At 37.1% G+C, this 20,080-nt stretch overlaps 1 long non-coding RNA gene across 1 annotated transcript in view; it reads left to right on the top strand.

Moving 5' to 3' along the window:
• Positions 1-18,751, top strand: part of LOC309871612 — a 103,559-nt gene extending 84,808 nt beyond the window's left edge. Inside the window, exons 3-4 of the long non-coding RNA XR_014315375.1 lie at positions 18,255-18,310; positions 18,603-18,751. This is a non-coding gene — a long non-coding RNA (uncharacterized lncRNA). The remainder of the gene's footprint in view (positions 1-18,254; positions 18,311-18,602) is intronic.
• The last annotated feature ends 1,329 nt before the right edge of the window (positions 18,752-20,080 follow it).

Genomic DNA, 20,080 nt, shown 5'->3' with positions numbered 1-20,080 from the left:
ATATAGGAATCACATTTTTTATTATATTGTATCATACAAATATACTAATAGTGGAATTACAAACATAAAACAGTTTTCTTAACAGTAAGATCTGTATACTCACACATTAGTGGGAATTAAAGCTATAATTTTCATATATCTTAATATCACAATACAGATAATTATAATTAGAATAAAATGACCTGTGATATACCTTATCTAGTATGATTTGCTGACACAAGTAAATACAACAACAATTAATGAGCCTCTACTAAAAGAACATGTGTGTAAAAAAAAGAGGCTCAGTGGGTGATTTAATCTGAGCTACAAACCAAAAGATTTTCTGGATACCCCTGTCAATTTTTCTGTGAGATATCTGCATAAATACAAATTATATAATTTCTGTTCAATATAAATTGAAATAATCTTTGAGGGCATGTTTGTATATCTGATATGCCTCTTTATTTTATTTATATAACTTCATATATATTCTATCTTGAATTACAATATCTATCAAGAACTATAGAAAGAGATATGCCTTATAGATAAAATTGAACTGAACAGAGATTCAAGGGCAATGCTGATTTACACAGCTAAAGAACTTTAAGTCTTAAAATTATTCATTTTATTTCATAACCTCACAAAAGGCAATATGGAAGCTTTCTATAGTGAACACTGAGTAAGGCATGAAGATACACTTATTATTTAATAAGGTATAACAGGTTTTTTAAAAATTGTATATACCTATATCAACAGGTGCATTGGAAAAAAACATAAGAAAATTATTTCACTTGTTTGTTTAGATAATGCCTTATTCCAGAAAAGTACTTGAAATTTTTTATGAAACAATGTCAGTAAAAATGATATGGTCAAGGAACAGAGAAAATGAAGGTAGGAAAAGAATATGAAGCTGGGAGGCCACATTACTAAAAAAACACTAATGCCAAAATACCTCACTAGGGATTTGATTAGTTCTGAGCTTCCTGGAATGCCCAGCACAAAAGGAAGCATTAGTTATGAGTCACAGAGTCAATTTTATGAAAGCAAATCAATTTGCTTTATTTTTTATAAATTTTTAAAAGATTTATTTATGAGAGAGAAAGAATGTGTGTGTGCATAGGAGAGGCAGATTTTCAAGCAGATTTCCTGCTGAGCATGGAGCCCCATGTGGGACTTGATCCCATGATCCTAAGAGATCATGACCTCAGCAGAAACCAAAAGTCAATCACTCAACCAACTGAAACACCCAGGCACCCCAAAGCAATCTGCTTTAATGTGGGATTTTTGTTGTTACTGTATTTTGTTTTCTCCAAAAGAAATACATTTGGGTAAGTAGATACAACTTGAATGGTATAGGCTGACATTTCCTTTTCTCATAAAATGCTGTGGTTACCCACTTGGCTATGAGTTTTGAAATTTAGAATCAACCTGTACAACCCACTGGTGCCGCAAAGATCACCTGTGCCTTAGTAAACATTTTAAAAAGCAATCTAATTTGGCAAAGTCGGTAAAGACCTGGAAATTTATGATGAACAAACCACAGGGAAGTAGGAGAGGCTTACAACGGAAAGGGTATCAAGCTAAAATCTGAAACTATGGTTTTATATTTGATACCGTTGCTTATTAGTTTTATTACCAAGAAAAGGGGGGAAAATTCTTAGCCTGAACTTTTTCATCAGAAAATTTCTGATTTTCAGAGATGACATTTAATCTACCTTTCTGAGAATCTGAGTTTATAATTATACTCTGGAATTGGATAAACAAGGTAAGTTGTCTTGAAAAAGGAAAATAATATTCAAGATGGTAGTGAATGCCAGAGTAACAGAAAAAAGATAACACTAATTCATTATATGTATTAATGTATTAATTCTGTCATTTTTAAATACATAATTTTGGTAAAAAGATTTTAGACATAGTTCTTCCTATGTTGCAACTCTTTATTTTTGAATATTTGCTCAAAGCTTTATGAGCTTTTATACATAGAACTGGGAAACTCTGATACATAGAACTGAAAAATCAAACTTTGTAAATTATTCTATCACAAAGCTCACATACTTTCAAGTTCCCTCACCTTACCATAAAAATTTCAAAAACTGGAAAAAAATAGGAAAATAGCAGAAATGAGTTATTATAGAAAGTGTTTTCAAGCTGTCAAATAAGTAAATGATCCTGTGGTTTGAAGATAAAATTAAAGACAACTGCTACACTTTTATATATCCATTCCTTTTTTTATATCAGTAGATTTATAAAATTATTTTTCTGATTACAAAAAATACATGTTCATTGTAAAAGAAATTGGAAAGAAGTATAAATAAGAAAATAAAAATCCATTATCTATACTTCTTGGGGGGGTTTTGAAATCACAAATACTATCTTCCCTTTAGCACTTTTTAAATAACATAAAATACTTATCATATTTATAATGTGTCACAAATTATGCTAAATACTTTGTATGCATTCTCTCATTTAACTCTTTCAACAATCTCATGAGTGTATATTTATTATTATATATATGAACATATATATATATACACACATATACATACTAAACATGTAACGTACCATAAGTACCATTTTAAATTCTTCTTTTTTTTTCATCTTTTTTTTTTATAAACATATAATGTATTTTTATCCCCAGGGGATAAAAGATCCGTGAATTGCCAGGTTTGCACACTTCACAACACTCACCATAGCACATACTCTCCACAATGTCCATAAACCCACCCCCCGACCCCCCTCCCCACAGCAACCCTCAGTTTGTTTTGAGAGATTAAGAGTCACTTATGGTTTGTCTTCCTCCTGATCCCATCTTGTTTCATTTATTCTTCTCCTACCCCCCTAACCCCCCATGTTGCATCTCCACTTCCTCATATCAGGGAGATCATAGGATAGTTGTCTCTCTCTGATTGACTTATTTCACTAAGCATGATATCCTCTAGTTCCATCCACATCGTTTTAAATGGCAAGATTTCATTTCTTTTGATGGCTGCGCATAGTATTCAAATATATATATATACCACATCTTCTTTATCCATTTATCTGTTGATGGACATCTAGGTTCTTTGCATAGTTTGGCTATTGTAGACATTGCTGCTATAAACATTCAGGTACACGTGCCCCTTTGGATCACTACGTTTGTATCTTTAGGGTAAATACCCAGTAGTGTGATTGCTGGGTCATAAGATAGTTCTATTTTCAACATTTTGAGGAACCTCCATGCTGTTTTCCAGAGTAGTTGCACCAGCTTGCATTCCCACCAACAGTGTAGGAGGGTTCCCCTTTCTCTGCATTCTCACCAGCATCTGTCATTTCCCGACTTGTTAATTTTAGCCATTCTGACTGGTGTGAGGTGATATCTCATTGTGGTTTTGATTTGTATTTCCCTGATGCCGAGTGATGTGGAGTAATTTTTCATGTGTCTGTTGGCCATCTGGATGTCTTCTTTGCAGAAATGTCTATTCATGTCTTCTGCCCATTTCTTGATTGGATTATTTGTTCTTTGGGTGTTGAGTTTGCTAAGTTCTTTATAGATTCTGGACACTAGTCCTTTATCTGGCATGTCGTTTGCAAATATCATCTCCAATTCTGTCAGTTGTCTTTTGGTTTTGTTAACTGTTTCCTTTGCTGTGCAAAAGCTTTTGATCTTGATGAAATCCCAATAGTTCATTTTTGCCCTTGCTTCCCTTGCCTTTGGCGATGTTCCTAGGAAGATGTTGCTGTGGCTGAGGTCGAAGAGGTTGCTGCCTGTGTTCTCCTCAAGGATTTTGATGGATTCCTTTCTCACATTGAGGTCCTTCATCCATTTTGAGTCTCTTTTCATGTGTAGTGTAAGGAAATGGTCCAATTTCATTTTTCTGCATGTGGCCATCCAATTTTCCCAACACCATTTAATTGAAGAGGCTGTCTTTTTTCCATTGGACATTCTTTCCTGCTTTGTCGAAGATTAGTTGACCATAGAGCTGAGGGTCTATTTCTGGGCTCTCTATTCTGTTCTATTGATCTATGTGTCTGTTTTTGTGCCAGTACCATGCTGTCTAGATGATTATAGCTTTGTAATAGAGCTTGAAGTCCAGAATTGTGATGCCACCAACTTTGGCTTTCTTTTTCAATATTCCTTTGGCTATTCGAGGTCTTTACTGGTTCCATATAAATTTTAGGATTATTTGTTCCATTTCTTTGAAAAAAATGGGTGGGATTCTTATAGGGATTGCATTAAATGTGTAGATTGCTTTAGGTAGCATAGACATTTTCACAATATTTGTTCTTCCAATCCAGGAGCATGGGACATTTTTCCATTTCTTTGTGTCTTCCTCAATTTCTTTCATGAGTACTTTATACTTTTCTGAGTACAGATCCTTAGCCTCTTTGATTAGGTTTATTCCTAGTTATCTTACACTTTTTGGTGCAATTGTAAATGGGATTGATTCCTTAAGTTCTCTTTCTGATGTCTTGTTTTGGCGGAGAGAAGTGCAACTGATTTCTGTGCATTGATTTTATATCCTGACACTTTACTATTTCCTGTACAAGTTCTAGCAGTTTTGGAGTGGAGACTTTGGAGTTTTCCACATATAGTATCACATCATCTGCAAAGAGTGATAGTTTGACTTCTTCTTTGCTGATTTGGATGCCTTTAATTTATTTTTGTTGTCTGATTGCTGAGGCTAGGACTTCTGGTACTATGTTGAATAGCAGTGGTGATAATGGACATGCCTTCTGTGTTCCTGACCTTAGAAGAAACGTTTTCAGTTTTTCTCCATTGAGAATGATATTTGTGGTGGGTTTTTCATAGATGGCTTTGGTAATATTGAGGTATGTGCCCTCTATTCCTACACTTTGAGGAGTTTTGATTAGGAAGTGCTGCTGTACTTTGTCAAATGCTTTTTCAGCATCTATTGAGAGTATCATATAGTTCTTGTTCTTTCTTTTAGTAATGTGTTGTATCACATTGATTGATTTGTGGATGTTGAACCAACCTTGCAGCCCTGGAATAAATTCCACTTGGTCGTGCTGAATAATTCTTTTAATGTACTGTTGAATCCTCCTATTGGCTAGTATTTTGGTGAGAATTTTCACATCTGTGTTAATCAAGGATATTGGTCTGTAGTTCTCTTTTTTGATGGGATCCTTGTCTGGTTTTGGGATCCAGGTGATGCTGGCCTCATAAAATGAGTTTGGAAGTTTTCCTTCCTTTCTATTTTTTGGAACAGTTTCAGGAGAATAGGAATTAGTTCTTCTTCAAATGTTTGGTAGAATTCCCCTGGGAAGCTGTCTGGCCCTGGGCTTTTGTTTGTTTGGAGATTTTTGATGACTGTTTCAATCTCCTTACTGGTTATGGGTCTGTTCAGGTTTTCTATTTCTTCCTGTTTCAGTTGTGGTAGTTTATAGGTCTCTAGGAATGCATCCATTTCTTCCAGATTGTCAAATTTGTTGGCATAGAGTTGCTCCTAATATGTTCTTATAATAGTTTGTATTTCTTTGGTGTTAGTTGTGATCTCTCCTCTTTCATTCATGATTTTATTTATTTGGGTCCTTTCTCTTTTCTTTTTGATAAGTCTGGCCAGGGGCTTATCAATTTTATTAATTCTTTCAAAGAACCAGCTCCTAGTTTCGTTGATTTGTTCTATTGTTTTTTAGGTTTCTAATTCATTGATTTCTGCTCTGATCTTTATGATGTCTCTTCTCCTGCTGGGCTTAGGGGTTCTTTCTTGTTCTTTCTCCAGCTCCTTTAGGTGTAGGGTTAGATTGTGTATTTGAGACCTTTCTCGTTTCTTGAGAAAGGCTTGTACCACTGTATATTTTCCTCTCAGGACTGCCTTTTCTCTGTCCCACAGATTTTGACCAGTTGTGTTTTCATTATCATTTGCTTCTATGATTTTTTTCAATTCTTCTTTTATTTCCTGATTGAACCATTCATTCTTTAGAAGGATGCTGTTTAGTCTCCATGTATTTGTGTTCTTTCCAAATTTCCTCTTGTGATTGAGTTCTAGCTTCAGAGCATTGTGATCTGAAAATATGCAGGGAATGATCCCTGTCTTTTGATACCAGTTGAGACCTGATTTAGGACTCAGGATGTGATCTATTCTGGAGAATGTTCCATGTGCACTAGAGAAGAATGTGTATTCTGTTGCTTTGGGATGGAATGTTCTGAAAATATCTGTGATGTCCATCTGGTCCAATGTGTCATTTAAGGCCTTTATTTCCTTGTTGACCTTTTGCTTAGATGATCTGTCCATTTCAGTGAGGGGAGTGTTAAAGTCTCCTTCTATTATTGTATTATTGTTTATGTGTTTCTTTGATTTTGTTATTAATTGGTTTATATAGTTGGCTGCTCCCACATTAGGGACATAGATATTTAAAATTTTTAGGTCTTCTTGTTGGACAGACCCATTTGAGTATGATATAGTGTCCTTCCTCATGTCTTATTATAGCCTTTGGCTTAAAATCTAATTGATCTGATATAAGGATTGCCACCCCAGCTTTCTTCTGATGCCCATTAACATGGTAAATTGTTTTCCACCCCCTCACTTTAAATCTGGAGGTCTCTTCGGGTCTAAAATGAGTTTTTTGAGGGCAACATATTGATGGGGTTTGTTTTTTATTCATTCTGATACCCTGTGACTTTTGATTGGGGCATTTAGCCCATTAATATTCAGGGTAGCTATTGAGAGATATGAATTTAGTGCCATTGTATTGCCTATAAGGTAACTGTTACTGTATATTGTCTCTGTTCCTTTCTGATCTACTACTTTTAGGCTCTCTTTGCTTAGAGGACCCCTTTCAATATTTCCTATAGAGCTGGTTTGGTGTTTGCAAATTATTTCAGTTTTTGTTTGTCCTGGAAGCTTTTCATCTCTCCTTTTATTTTCAATGATAGTCTAGCTGGATATAGTATTCTTGGCTGCATGTTTTTCTCATTTAGTGCTCTGAATTTATCATGCCAGTTCTTTCTGGCCTGCCAGGTCTCTGTGGATAAGTCCGCTGCCAATCTAATATTTTTACCATTGTATGTTACAGACTTCTTTTCCCAGGCTGCTTTCAGGATTTTCTTTTTGATGCTAAGACTTGTAAATTTTACTATTAGGTGACGGGGTGTGGACCTCTTCTTGTTGATTTTTGAGGGGGGTTCTCTGCACCTCCTGGATTTTGATACTTGTTCCATTTGCCATATTAAGGAAATTCTCTACAATAATTCTCTCCAATATACCTTCTGCTCCCCTATCTCTTTCTTCTTCTTCTGGAATCCCAATTATTCTAATGTTGTTTCGTCTTATGGTGTCACTTATCTCTTGAATTCTCCCCTCATGGTCCAGTAGCTGTTTCGCCCTCTTTTCCTCAGCTTATTTATTCTCTGTCATTTGGTCTTCTATATCACTAATTCTTTCTTCTGCCTCATTTATCCTAGCAGTAAGAGCCTCCATTTTTCATTGCACCTCATTAATAGCTTTTTTTATTTCAACTTGATTAGATTTTAGTTCTTTTATTTCTCCAGAAAGGGCTTTATCTCTCCAGAGAGGGTTTCTCCAATATCTTCCATGCCTTTCTCAAGCCTGGCTAGAACCTTGAGAATCGTCATTCTGAACTCTAGATCTGACATATTACCAATGTCTGTATTGATTAGGTACCTAGCCTTCAGTACTGCCTCTTGTTCTTTTTTTTTGTTTTTTTTTTTTGTTTTTTTTTTTGTGGTGAGTTTTTCTGCCTTGTCTTTTTGTCCAGATAAGAGTATATGAAGGAGCAAATAAAATACTGAAAGGGTGGCAAAGACCCCAGGAAAATGCGCTTTAACCAAATCAGAAGAGACCCCAAATCGTGGGAGGGAGAAAGGGAATAAAAAGAAGTTCAGAAAAAAAAAAAATTAAAAAAAGAAATCAAATAAAGAAAAAAATATAAAAAGGAATATATATATTATATATATATATATGATAAACTAGTTAAAAAAACATTAAAAAAGAAATGGGTAAAAGTTTAAAAATTTAGCAGAAAATAAAAATTAAATTAACCGCAAAACTAAAAAATCATGGAGAGAAAGCCATGAGTTCCGTGCTTTGCTTTCTCCTCCACTGGAGTTCTTCTGCTCTCCTTGGTAGGTGAACTTTGTCTTGGCTGGATTTCTTGTTGATCTTCTGGGGGAGGGGCCTGTTATAGTGATTCTCAAGTGTTTTTGCCCCAGGTGGAATTGCTCCGCCCTTACCAGGGGCCAGGCAATGTAATCTGCTCCAGTTCGCTTTCTGGAACTTTTGTCCCCTGAACCCTTTCCATAGAGTTCCAGAGGATGGAAATGAAAATGGTGGCCTCCCAGTCTCTGGCCTGGGGGAGCCAAGAGCTCAGGGCCCTACTCCTCAGTGTGCCCTCAGAGAAAAGAGCCCCATCACTCTTGTCTCCCTGACCTGTGGCCATGCTCTGAGCTCACCCAGCCTGCGACCAGTTCAAGGTAACCCCAAGCTGAGAGCTCACTCCTTGGCTCTGTCTCTGTTGCCAGTTTCCCCGGTCTAATACCTGCAAGCTCTGCAACACTCAGACACCCCTGATCCTTCTGTGACCCTGCAGGACCTAGGGCCACACTGGCCCCACGTGGGCTTCCTCCCAGTTTAGCCTCTGGAGCGATGTCCCTCCATGAAGCAGACTTTAAAAAGTCATGATTTTATGCTGCATTGCTCTGCTGCTTGCCAGGAGCCGGCCCCTCCCCCCACAGTCTATCTTCCCATCGCTGTGGATTCAGTTCTCCGCTGGTCCTACCTTTCAGAAAGTGGTTGATTTTCTGTTTCTAGAATTTCTGTTCTTCTCTTCAATCTCCCATTGGATTTGTAGGTGTTTTCAATGGTTTGATAAGCTATCTAGCTGATCTCCTGGTACCTGATGTAGTCTCAGCCTGCTACTTCTCTGCCATCTTGACTCCTCCCTCTCTTCTCTTTTTTCTTAAGATTATATTATGAGCAGCACTAAAGGTACTCTTTTGGTGCCTGGAATCCAAATTTCTAATGTTTGGGGAAGGTAGTTCCCTACACCTTTGATAGACAATGCTCAGACACCAGTAGGATGTCCCAGAATTTAACTCAATTAGACTCAATTCTGACACTATCTACCCAGTGATAGCGTTAGATTCCACAGGTTAAGTATTCCATCCTACAAAACTACCCTCCCCATTTCAGGAAGCCAGTCATAAGCCTAGATTGTTACTGTACTTCTGACTGACTGACTATAAATCAGAGGCTCCCATGAACCCTTCCTCAGGTTTAATTAATTTGCTAGAGCGGCTCACAGAACTCAGAGAAATGTTTTGTTTACTATATCATAAATGTATTATAAAATTAAATAACTCAGTAACAGCCAGATGCAAGAGATGCACAGGGCAAGGTATGGTATATGGGAAGAGCATGGAGCTTCCATGCCCTCTTCAGGTGCACCTTTCTCCCCAAATCTCCACATATTCACCAACCCAGCTTTCTGAGATTTCATGGAGGCTTCATTACACAGCCATGATTGATAAACATCATTGGCCATGGAAAATTTGACTCAATCTCTAACCTGTCTCTCCTCCAAGGAGATCTGGGGTTGGGAACTAGAAGTTCGAGTCTCTAATCACTTGGTTAGTTTCACTGGCAACAAGTTCCCATTAGGCGGTTTTCCAAAGTCACCTTATAAACATAAGAAAAAACACCTTTATCACACTCAGCACTTAGAAAATAGCCAGAGTTTTGGGAGCCATAAGTGAGGGACCAAGGAGAAAGACCAAATATATGAGAAATCTATTTTGGTCATCTGAACGACCAAATATTTATTTTTCTTATAAATTACAGTATCTCAGGTACCTGTTAACTCCATGGTACCCTCATTCCATTGCCTGCAGGGGTAGCCCTATGACCTGGTCCCAACTTCTGGCTAACTGAACAAGAATGAACTCTTGGGTGCCTGGGTGGCTCAGTGGGTTAAGCCGCTGCCTTCGGCTCAGGTCATGATCTCAGGGTCCTGGGATCGAGTCCCGCATCGGGCTCTCTGCTCAGCAGGGAGCCTGCTTCCTCCTCTCTCTCTCTCTGCCTGCCTCTCTGCCTACTTGTGATCTCTCTCTGTCAAATAAATAAATAATCTTTAAAAAAAAAAAACTAAAAAAAAAAAAAAAAAAGAATGAACTCTTTGCCAAGTAGGACCAATACACCAATGCTGCCTGAGAAAATGGAATTGAGGAACAGAAAGAGGCAGGCAGGTGAAGATCTATGTTGGAGCTTGAGGCCATTTTCAGCTGTAAGCACCTTAAGTTAAGAAGAGAAAGCTTGTCTGGAGGGAGAAACAAGAGAATAGAGGAGACACCCAGAGATGAAAAGAAGCTAGAGAAATTGGACATTCTTGTGTCCAGGGAGAGAGGGGGATAGGACAGAAGAGAATAATAGCCTAGAGGCATCTCCAGTTGCAGGAAGATCCTGCTATGTTCCTTCCAAATGGATACCCAAACTTTAAACACATTTTTGATTTAAATAAGTTTCAGTTAAAAAAATAATAGATAGATACATAAATAAATATGTTTCAATTTTTAACTTAGAGTGTCTATCCTTAGAATACCTTGTCAGAGTATATTAATAATGACCAACTTGCTACATGAAAGGCATTAGTCTAAGTGTTTTTGCTCATTTCTCTCATTTAATGTCTTAATTTTCTTATCAACCCTAAAAGGTATTGTCTTCATTTTCATACGAGGAAACAAAGCTTAAAGCACTTAAACAGAAAGTACTATTTAGGAATAGCAGGTTTACTGTCCTCCCCCCTAACACACATGCACGCACACACACATACACTTTTTGCCTTTGTCACCTCTTCAAACCTGATTAAAATGACAAAAGGGGAGTTTTTGAAAATGCTTATATACACCATAACCAAGAATGGAGAGCAGTAAAAGGAAGATGAACAAGTGTAATTGATCTGCATAAATTCAGAAAGCTGAATGTCAACCTGGTAGTGAGAAAATTAGAAAAGCAGTTTATTTTGCCTTTCGTAACTGATCTCAAAACTCAGGGGAGACAACAAAAAGAAGGGAAGATGAAGCAAAAAAAAAAAAAACAAAAAACAAACGGAAAAATGGATGATAGTGTTGAAGCCGCATTTCAAGCCCTGGACATGGACTCCTGATCCATCCATAGAGATACCTGCTTCTTCCCTCTCCTTTCCCAAACCCCTCCCCAGAGATATACTGAATGTTAAGTCCAGGGAAAGGGTAAGACGGAGGATCCCTCAAATGGGAAACACTACTACATTTAAAGTAGGGTGCTATGTTATAAGCAGGGAAGTCGATACCTTGTGTATGCCAAGGCTCTCTTTGCCTACTTGCCTTCCAAAATGCTAGCAGCCAGACTCTTAACCACGTGGGCAGGTGACTAGAATACTTACTGCTTAGGAATCAGCCAAGACCTGGGTGCCTGGATGGCTCGGTCATTAAGCATCTCCCTTCAGCTCAGGTCATGATCCCAGGGTCCTGGGATCAAACCCTGCATCGGGCTCCCTGCTAGGGCCCCCGGCTTGGTGGGAAGCCTGCTTCTCCCTTTCCCACTTCCCCTCCTTATGTTCCCCCTCTCTCACTTTGTCTCTGTCCGTCAAATAAATAAAATCCTAAAAAAAAGAAAGAAAAGAAAAGGAATCAGCCAAGCCCAAAAGAAAAACTGAAAGACACAGACATCAAAAATAGTCTAATGAAACAGCCCAGTCATTTCACTACACAGATGTCCTGCCAACAAGTTTCACCCACCTGCACAAAGCTTCTGGTCACATTTCTATTACAAATAGTCTATGGACACCAGGTATTACGCAAATACAACACAGGTGGAATTAAGACCAGCAACTTGGGTGAAATGCTTTTAAAAACTCAAAATATTCTGATTGATGTGAATATGAATAATATGAGATATATCCATGAGATAATAAACCTCTGAGGGAAAATAAACTTGAATGCTTTAAAGAAGTACATTCAGAGAACACAAAGAAAAGTTCTTGGGTATTAATATATAATAGGAGAATTTAAGAAATTCATAAGAAATTTTGGAAGATAAAGTCAGAGAAATATTGTACAGAGAAGAGCAAAAAGGGAAAGCTATAGAAAATAGAACAGAGTACAGGAAAATTAGGGGGACCAGTCCATGAATCTAGAAACAGAGAATAGAGAAAATAGAATATATAAATAATTCAAGAACTTTCTCCAGCATCGAAGCACACAGCATTTCCAGATTGAAATATCTCACTACATGCATGTGACAATGAAAGAGAAAAGACCTACCACAAGACATAGCATTGTGACATTTTGGGACACTGACTGCAAAATAATAAAAATAATAACAAAAATATTCAAATTAAAAGTTCATGTTTCATTGAAAAGTTTACTAATTAATTGTCAGTAAATCATGATTAAGAGCATTAACTTTCTACCTGGTTTACCTGGATTCTAATCCCAGACTCGGTAGCTCTAAAACTCTGGTAAAGTTACTCCAAACTTGTGTCTCAGGTTCCATTATCTGTAAAATGGATATTAAACATATCACCTACCTTAAACATTTGCTGTGAGAATTACATGAGATAATAACCATCAATATATACAGAAGTATAACTGACACATAGTCAGTGCTGATAAAATGTTAGCCTTTGTTATTGAATCTCTTATTTGCAACTCTAGACATTAGAAGGAAATATATCAAAGCCTTCATAATTCTGAGGATATGTGATTTCTTGTCTAGTATTCCACTCCTAGCCAACTATTAGTTAAATATGAGTGAAGTTTTTTATATTTCAGACACATGTTGTGTTAAAAAGTTTATCTTCTATGAGCAGCTTTGGGGGATCTGTGCTCTGACAAAACAAAGAAGAAAACTAAGAGAGAGGAAGACATGGAATCCAGGAAAAAAGGAAATCTCATGCAAAAGATGGAAAGAGAATTCCTAGGCTTACTGGGAAGGGAGGCCCCAGAAAAACAGCTGAGAATTAGCTGGTCCAGATGTGGGAAGTCAGAAGGCACATGGGAATCTAGGAGGATGGAATTAATGCTTAATGTATATGTGTGTATCGAAAAAAGACTTGCATAACTGGGGAAATATTTGTGAATAAAAGAATTGCAAATACATAGGAAGCTAAAAATAAACACCACCACCCCAAAAAGAAAAAAAAAATTAAAGGCAACTAGGAAAACCAAAACTTGCTTAGAAAAATGAAAGTAATAATAATACCCAATATGACTCATTAAGGCTCATGTTTATGTCCTAATGCTATATACAGTGATGCAGTGATGTAATCAAAATTATGATGTAATCAAAATTATAATAAAGCTCTGTTGGGAATAAAGGGTAGAAAGTAAAGGGGAGAGAGAGAGAGAGATTGAGTGTATGTGCTGGGAATAGAGGCAATGAAGGAAAGCTAAATTTTGTTTCCATAGTAGGAAGTCAGTAGATAATGCCTTAAACTTAAAAACCAAGCTTGTTTGTTTCTTTCTTTGCCTTTAGAGTGGTGGAAGTATGGAGGCAAATACCCAAAGAATCAGGTAAAGGAGCTGAAAGCAGAGCCTCTAAGGAATAAAAATTGGAAAAAATCAGTCAGAATTCTGCTGTTTTTCTGTAATAAGCCTGTACAACAATTTGATTCTTCAAATTATGATTGTGTGTGAATTTGATTAGAGCACAATCAAGTTAAGACATTTGTTCAAGGTCATAGAACCTGAAAGTGGAAAAACAAGGATTCAACACCACTCCTCTGCATATACAGATACTTCATTTTAAGGGGTGGATAATAAATTATTGAATGACTATTTCCTAATTTATTTAGGCAATTCCATATTATTAACCATTTATGTTTTATTCAAAATTTTCAGTATTATGTAACAAACACCCTTATATCTTCAAATGTTAATCTCTGACAAAATCTCTGATTATTTATTTATTTACTTATTAAAGATTTTATTTATTTATTTGACATACAGAAATTACAAGTAGGCAGAGAGAGAGGCAGAGAGAGAGAAGGAAGCAGGCTCCCCACTGAGCGGAGAACCCGATGTAGGGCTCCATCCCAGGACCCTGGGATCATGACCTGAGCCGAAGGCAGAGGCCTTAACTCACTCAGCCAACCAGGCACCCCTGATTATTTATTTTTGATAAATATCTAGAAGTTATCACTGTTTAGTAAAAAGTCACCCTTGAGATCTTTCAGATGTGTATCAGTGGGCCGTATGCTTGAAGGATGCTTACTAACATATATCTTGGAGGGGGAAGATAAAGGAAGTTTCCAAAGAAATTCCTATATGTTTGAAGTAGATTTACAGGATCCTGGGAGGGATCAGGCTAAGATTGTCTTTTGCCCTTGGTAAACTGTCAATATCAAGGCAGCTGAGTTTCCAGAGGAAGGTCACTCTGCCTGTTTCTAAGACTTGACAATGGGTTATAAGTAATAAGGAAATACAATTTTTTTCTTTTGCCTCTCTATCCCATATCAATCAGTATTTACCTTTGGGATTCTTGCCATTGGTCAGGATATTTGGAAGAAGACATGTTGTCACACAAGTTATGTGATACAGACTGTGTTATACTTGGTCTTGTAGGGGACGAAGACCCTCCTCTGCTATGTGGTTCTTCTTGCTGGACTTAGAATTAACTTGACATGAGACAGACTGACAGGAGAAAATTCAGTGTAATCACAAACGTATGGGGAATCTACACAGAGAAGAAATTCCAAAGACAATGAGGCCACAGGAAGTTTACTGGAGCTACGGAGAGGTGGAGGGTCTGAGGACACAGGAAGGAGAAATCTGGTTTGTTTTTTTTTTTTAAAGATTTCATTTATTTATTTGACAGAGACAGAGATCACAGGTAGGCAGAGAGGCAGGCAGAGAGAGAGGAGGAAGCAGGCTCCCCGCTGAGCAGAGAGCCCAATGCAGGGCTCCATCCCAAGACCCTGGGATCATGACCTGAGCCGAAAGCAGAGGCTCAACCCACTGAGCCACCCAGGCGCCCTCAGAAAGGAAAAATCTTATTAGCAAGAAAGCAGAAAGAGATGTTTGGAAAAACCAGGTTGCCCTGTTACGCAGCTAGGTTCCTTAAGCAGAGAGTCTCCGTTAATAGCTCTCTTCCTGTGGCAGGCTCTGCCTTCCAACTTAAATTTAGGCAGTTATGGGGGAGGCAGACAGCTTTTCCTGCATCTGCTGAGTATTTATTACTTTTAACTCAAAATAATCTTTATGCCAAGTGGCACATTATGGGGTGTCTCACCCTGCACCACTTCAGTCTCATAAAAATAAGTTCTGGTCTGATCTAAAGAAAATTAATGATCCTAGCCTTTAGCCTTTCGTATTAGATGTAGTTGTGTATTTTAAGACTATCTTAAATTTACACAGTGCTTCTCTCTTGAAAATATTTATTCAATATTCATTTAACATTTAAGTATATAGTGTTCTAGAATGTACCATGTGCTGGGACACAATGATAAACAAAACAGTCACTGCCCTAAAACCTCAATGCTTATATAGGATTAATGTAACAATCTTAGAAAGTCCAGATAATCTTGGCAATTGAAGAAGAAAATTATTTCTGAAAGTATAAATGTCTCTATAGTATAAGAAATAGACCTCCTTATTGTCTGCCAAGATCTCAGTTTATTTGGAAATTACTGTACTTTAGAATATTTAAACTAATCATATACAGAAGTATCATATTGATGAAGGATAGTTGGAAGACAAGCAGGCAGTGACAAGGACCAACCCTCCCCCCCAACCAAGAGGAAACCACCTTTAAAAGGATTTTATACTACCCTGGAAGGAGCCTTCCACTCTTTCCCATGTGACAAAAGGTTGCTTGGATGACAGGTGCATGGAGGGTTAATCAGATTAAAACAGTCCCCCAACAAGCCTATAAAACTCCCTGTGTGTAGAAACTCCAGTGGAACCCTTTTGGGTCCCCTCCCTCCCCTGGAGCTTTGTACTATCACTTTGCTATTGTTCAATAAACCTTGCGTGGGTGTCCACCATTGCTGGTCTATCTCTTTGTTCTTTGAAGCAGCTTGACCAAGAACCATGGACATAGAGAGAAAAAAATCCTGTAACAATATTACAGTTAAATATATAATGTGCACTTATGACTCAGACACCATGTACTTTCTATTCTGTTTATGAAAATTGATAGAAAAAAAAAAGACTTTTCATCATATGAAATCTAGAAAATCTCCTCAAACTCTGTTTTATCTTTGTACATTCTCTGTAACTTAGTTTTTGTCAGAAGAGGCATATTATCCTAGTTCAGAAAACACAATTCAATACTGTTATGTGGTTGTTGTCAATGACACTTCATAAGAAACTGGATATGGAACCTGACACATACATGAAAATGTCAACATTCTGTTGTATCTCCACATAAAAAGGAAAAACTTCACAGAATTTTCACCTGCCCCCGATATGCTATTGGTCTGCTTCTCAGGCTCAGTGACATTTTCTCATTTGTCAAAAACTATTTCTATGACAGAAATATTCCTTCTCTTTATTAGACAGATCTAGGGTTATAACTCTCTTTAAAAAAAAAAATTATTTGGAAGCTTAGAAGATATCCTCTGGCCTTACAAAGTGAAGATAAAATCACTTTTATCCTCTGCTCCCCCTCACAGTGCTGCAAGGACTTGGTTTCCCTTTTGAAAAGTGGTTTAGTGATTAGAATGAAGTCAGGGTATATTTGTAGAAAGACGAGGAGGCCATATCAGCACAATAATGGCATAGTGCTATAAATATCAATGAATATAACTCTCCAGTCCAGTGCTAGTGAGTAGCAATTTAAGGAATCATTATCTGAATGTCTCTAGTATCAAGGGGCCAGGACTTTCAACATGCTTCACTGAAACAACTCATAGATGTATCCTTCTGCTTTTCTAACCATTTCCTGATTCTTATGCTTCTTTTTTGCATTGTACTGAAAAAAGCATAATTTTATAAGTCAGGTAGATGTGGGTTTCGATCTTGATGCAACTTAATTATGTCAACTTGCTCTTCTTAAACTCTTTAAATCTCAGATCCTCACCTGTGAAGAGGGGGAAATGCCCCCAAATAGGTGCAACATAACTCAACACTCCTTAAGTGTGGGCTGTGCATAGTGGTTGTTTCCGTTATGATGGTTTCTTTTTCCATCCAGAGTACAGTGTAGAAAAGAGGTAAAACCAAGGACTTTACAGTGGAAAAATCTGACAAGGCTTCCCCCAAGGTTAACATCAACAATGATGAGTCATGTTGATAAAACATACCCTGATATCATGTGATAAGAATGACACTTTTCCTCTGTGATCTTCCTCCCCAAAAAACCCATAATCCCAGTCTAATTATGAGAAGATCACCAGAAAAACCTTAACTCTAGGTTTTACAATGTAAACATTGTACAAAATGCCCCAGCCAAGACTACCCTAGAGGGAAGTGGCATTTATTTATCTTATTATGAAAATCAAAACATTTTTAGATATTGCATAATGTTAGACAATTATATATTGTTCAGAATATACATTCCCATCCTATTGACATTAGATTTGGCCATGTGATTTGCTTTGACAAATGAAATGTGAGCAGATGTGAAGTATGTCTTTCAGTGCTTTCTGTACTGTGATTTTTATCATGCTGTTCCCCTCTGAAACCTCTGAGAAGGCTTCTTTTTCATTCAGTCCAAATCCTAGATGAAGTCGATGAATTGCCCATTGGCAGTTAACCTGCCATAGACATGTAGCATAAGAGAAAAAAATGTTATTGTACCATACTGAGATACTGGGGTCATTTTATGATAACAGACAGCTTAGGACATAGCTCTAATCAGAGTTGAGGACCCAGCTCTAATCAAGTAATTAAATCCATACCTTTTCTTCTTATGTCTCTTGTCCTCTCTCTCCATGATTCCCTCCTCTCTCCTCCACCTCCTCTTCTACAAACTTCTTCTCACATTACATTTACTGATTTCCAAGTTTCTCCTTCTTCTAATAACTGTCTTTAGATTTGAGCATTCCAGCATCTCTTCTTAAATTTGCTCTTAGCTATTTCTGTCACTTTCATTTTTCTGGTATTTTCAGCCCGAGACACCAGTAAGTGATTGAGGTTCAGATAAAATCCCTCTGCTACTCATATGTTTTGCCCTTTATTCACCCCACATTTGTGTCCTGATGAAATCAGATTAAAATTAATATCCAGAAACCCTCTGGATGGAAAAAGAAACCACCACAAAGGATGAAGGTTGTCTTTAAAAAGGTTAGAAGCTGATTATAAGCATGTAAGTCTCATACTTTATTTTATTTTTTTCTTTTAGCAGTAGCTATCTCCTGAATCACTGCCCAGTTGCCAGCTGCAAGTCCTCACTCCAAAGTAAGTCCAGCCAATTCTGAAATTCTGGTTGACTCATCCAACCTTCCTGTTCACTCAGGACTTACTTCAACATCCCAAATGACTTAAAATGTAGAGTTCCTCTCATCTTGAGATATCAGCACCTGCTCTATGATGCAAAGGGTAAATAAGTGGGGAGAAAGCGATTCTCTACTTGTGCCCAATTTCAGTTTCACATGAAACTGTTTTATGTTTTGTGTTTTATGAAAACACAATATGATTAAATTTGCCCAACCTTCACAAAATAAAACCATGTGTTCAACCATTTTTACAGGAAGTAAGTGTCCACAGCACAAAGCCAGAAGAATCTCTGAAGAGCTATTATAGCAGATAATAGCAGAAGGAACTGGTGTTCTGAAGTCAGAAATAATTCCCACCAGCTTTGAGATTAATTTCATTGCACAGAGAGAGCATTACTGATTGCCATCAGGTAAGTATACACACAATATATTTTTTTAGTTCTGTAAAAAAGATTGAGGGATTTGATCTTCTTCCTCAGTTTCAATCTTAAAATTCATATTACCCCCTAAAGTGTTCATTTATCTCTCTCATCTGATGATGTAGGATATGTCTGCTCAGGTTGCTGCTTTGGGCATCAGGGAGCAAAACTAGAGGAGAAAGTCAATCTGCAGGAGAGTTGGTTGTTCAAGAGTTGCCTATGTACTTCCTCCATGAAAAGTCCTATTGGCATTGCTGTGCTGGGGGATTAAAGGAGACAGTTACATCCCATAGCAGTGGGATGTTGTGGTGGGAGAGGGAAGAACATCACTGGGTTTCAGGAAAATGTTCTAGAAAAGAACCTGGTATGGTGTACATTTTTGTGGTACAAAAACTTAGATGTATAGTCGAGGACAGAAAATTGTCCGGTTTTGCTGTAAGTGGCAACTAGATAAAATTTGTATAAATATGCATCTAAAACCTATAGAGATATGATGGTAATTCGGATTCTACAACTTCTAGAAAGCTGTTTGGGCAATTTTTGTAATGTGTAAGAGTTTCGGCAGAATTTCCACTACTGTTCCATTCCTGGATAAGAAAAAGGGGGGAAGAAGAAAGTGATAGATGCGACAATCCAAGTGGAAAACATAATTGCCTTACAAGTTTTGTTTAATTCAGCAAACTGGTCACTAATTTTCTGAGCTCACTATGGAAATTTTTGTTGATCATCAAATTTTTATCTTTCCCTATTGCTTGTTCAGTTGATTTTGTTTGTGTGTGTGTGTTTTAGATTACTATCTACTTTAAATCCTGTTCTTAAGGTTTCTATATGGGAGCAAGGGCAAATTTACAAAAAACTTTTTACATTTTTCATGTACAAAGTTCACTATACTGTCTTGGTAATGATTTTTTAAAATACATTTTGAACATGATTTATACCATCTCCTCAAAGGCAAGCAGGAAAGACATTTACTAAATATTCTGATCACCACAAACAGTTGCTAAGAAGAATAAGTCAATATAAACAATTAAAAGTGTGTCAAACATAATAAAAAGAACAATTACCAATCAAACAGATGGTTATCATCTTGACAGCTTGAGATAGAGGTTAAGCCCAGAGAGTACAGCATTTGAATTCATAAGAGAAAGGAATGCACTCTTAAAATATCAAAAGGTAGACTATAATACTTTTCAGAATAAATTATTTTGTATCTTACTAGAACTTGGTGTAAAGCACTTTTGAGTCTACATGAAATATAACAGGTTGCTGATACTTTGTGTACTTGTGCCTATATCATTTGTAGAAAGCTATTG

This window comes from Mustela nivalis (genome assembly GCF_964662115.1).
Source record: "Mustela nivalis genome assembly, chromosome: 1".
Classification (NCBI taxonomy): Eukaryota; Metazoa; Chordata; class Mammalia; order Carnivora; family Mustelidae; genus Mustela; species Mustela nivalis.
Note: the sequence above shows the minus strand (reverse complement) of the source record. Positions and strands in the feature narration are given on the sequence as shown.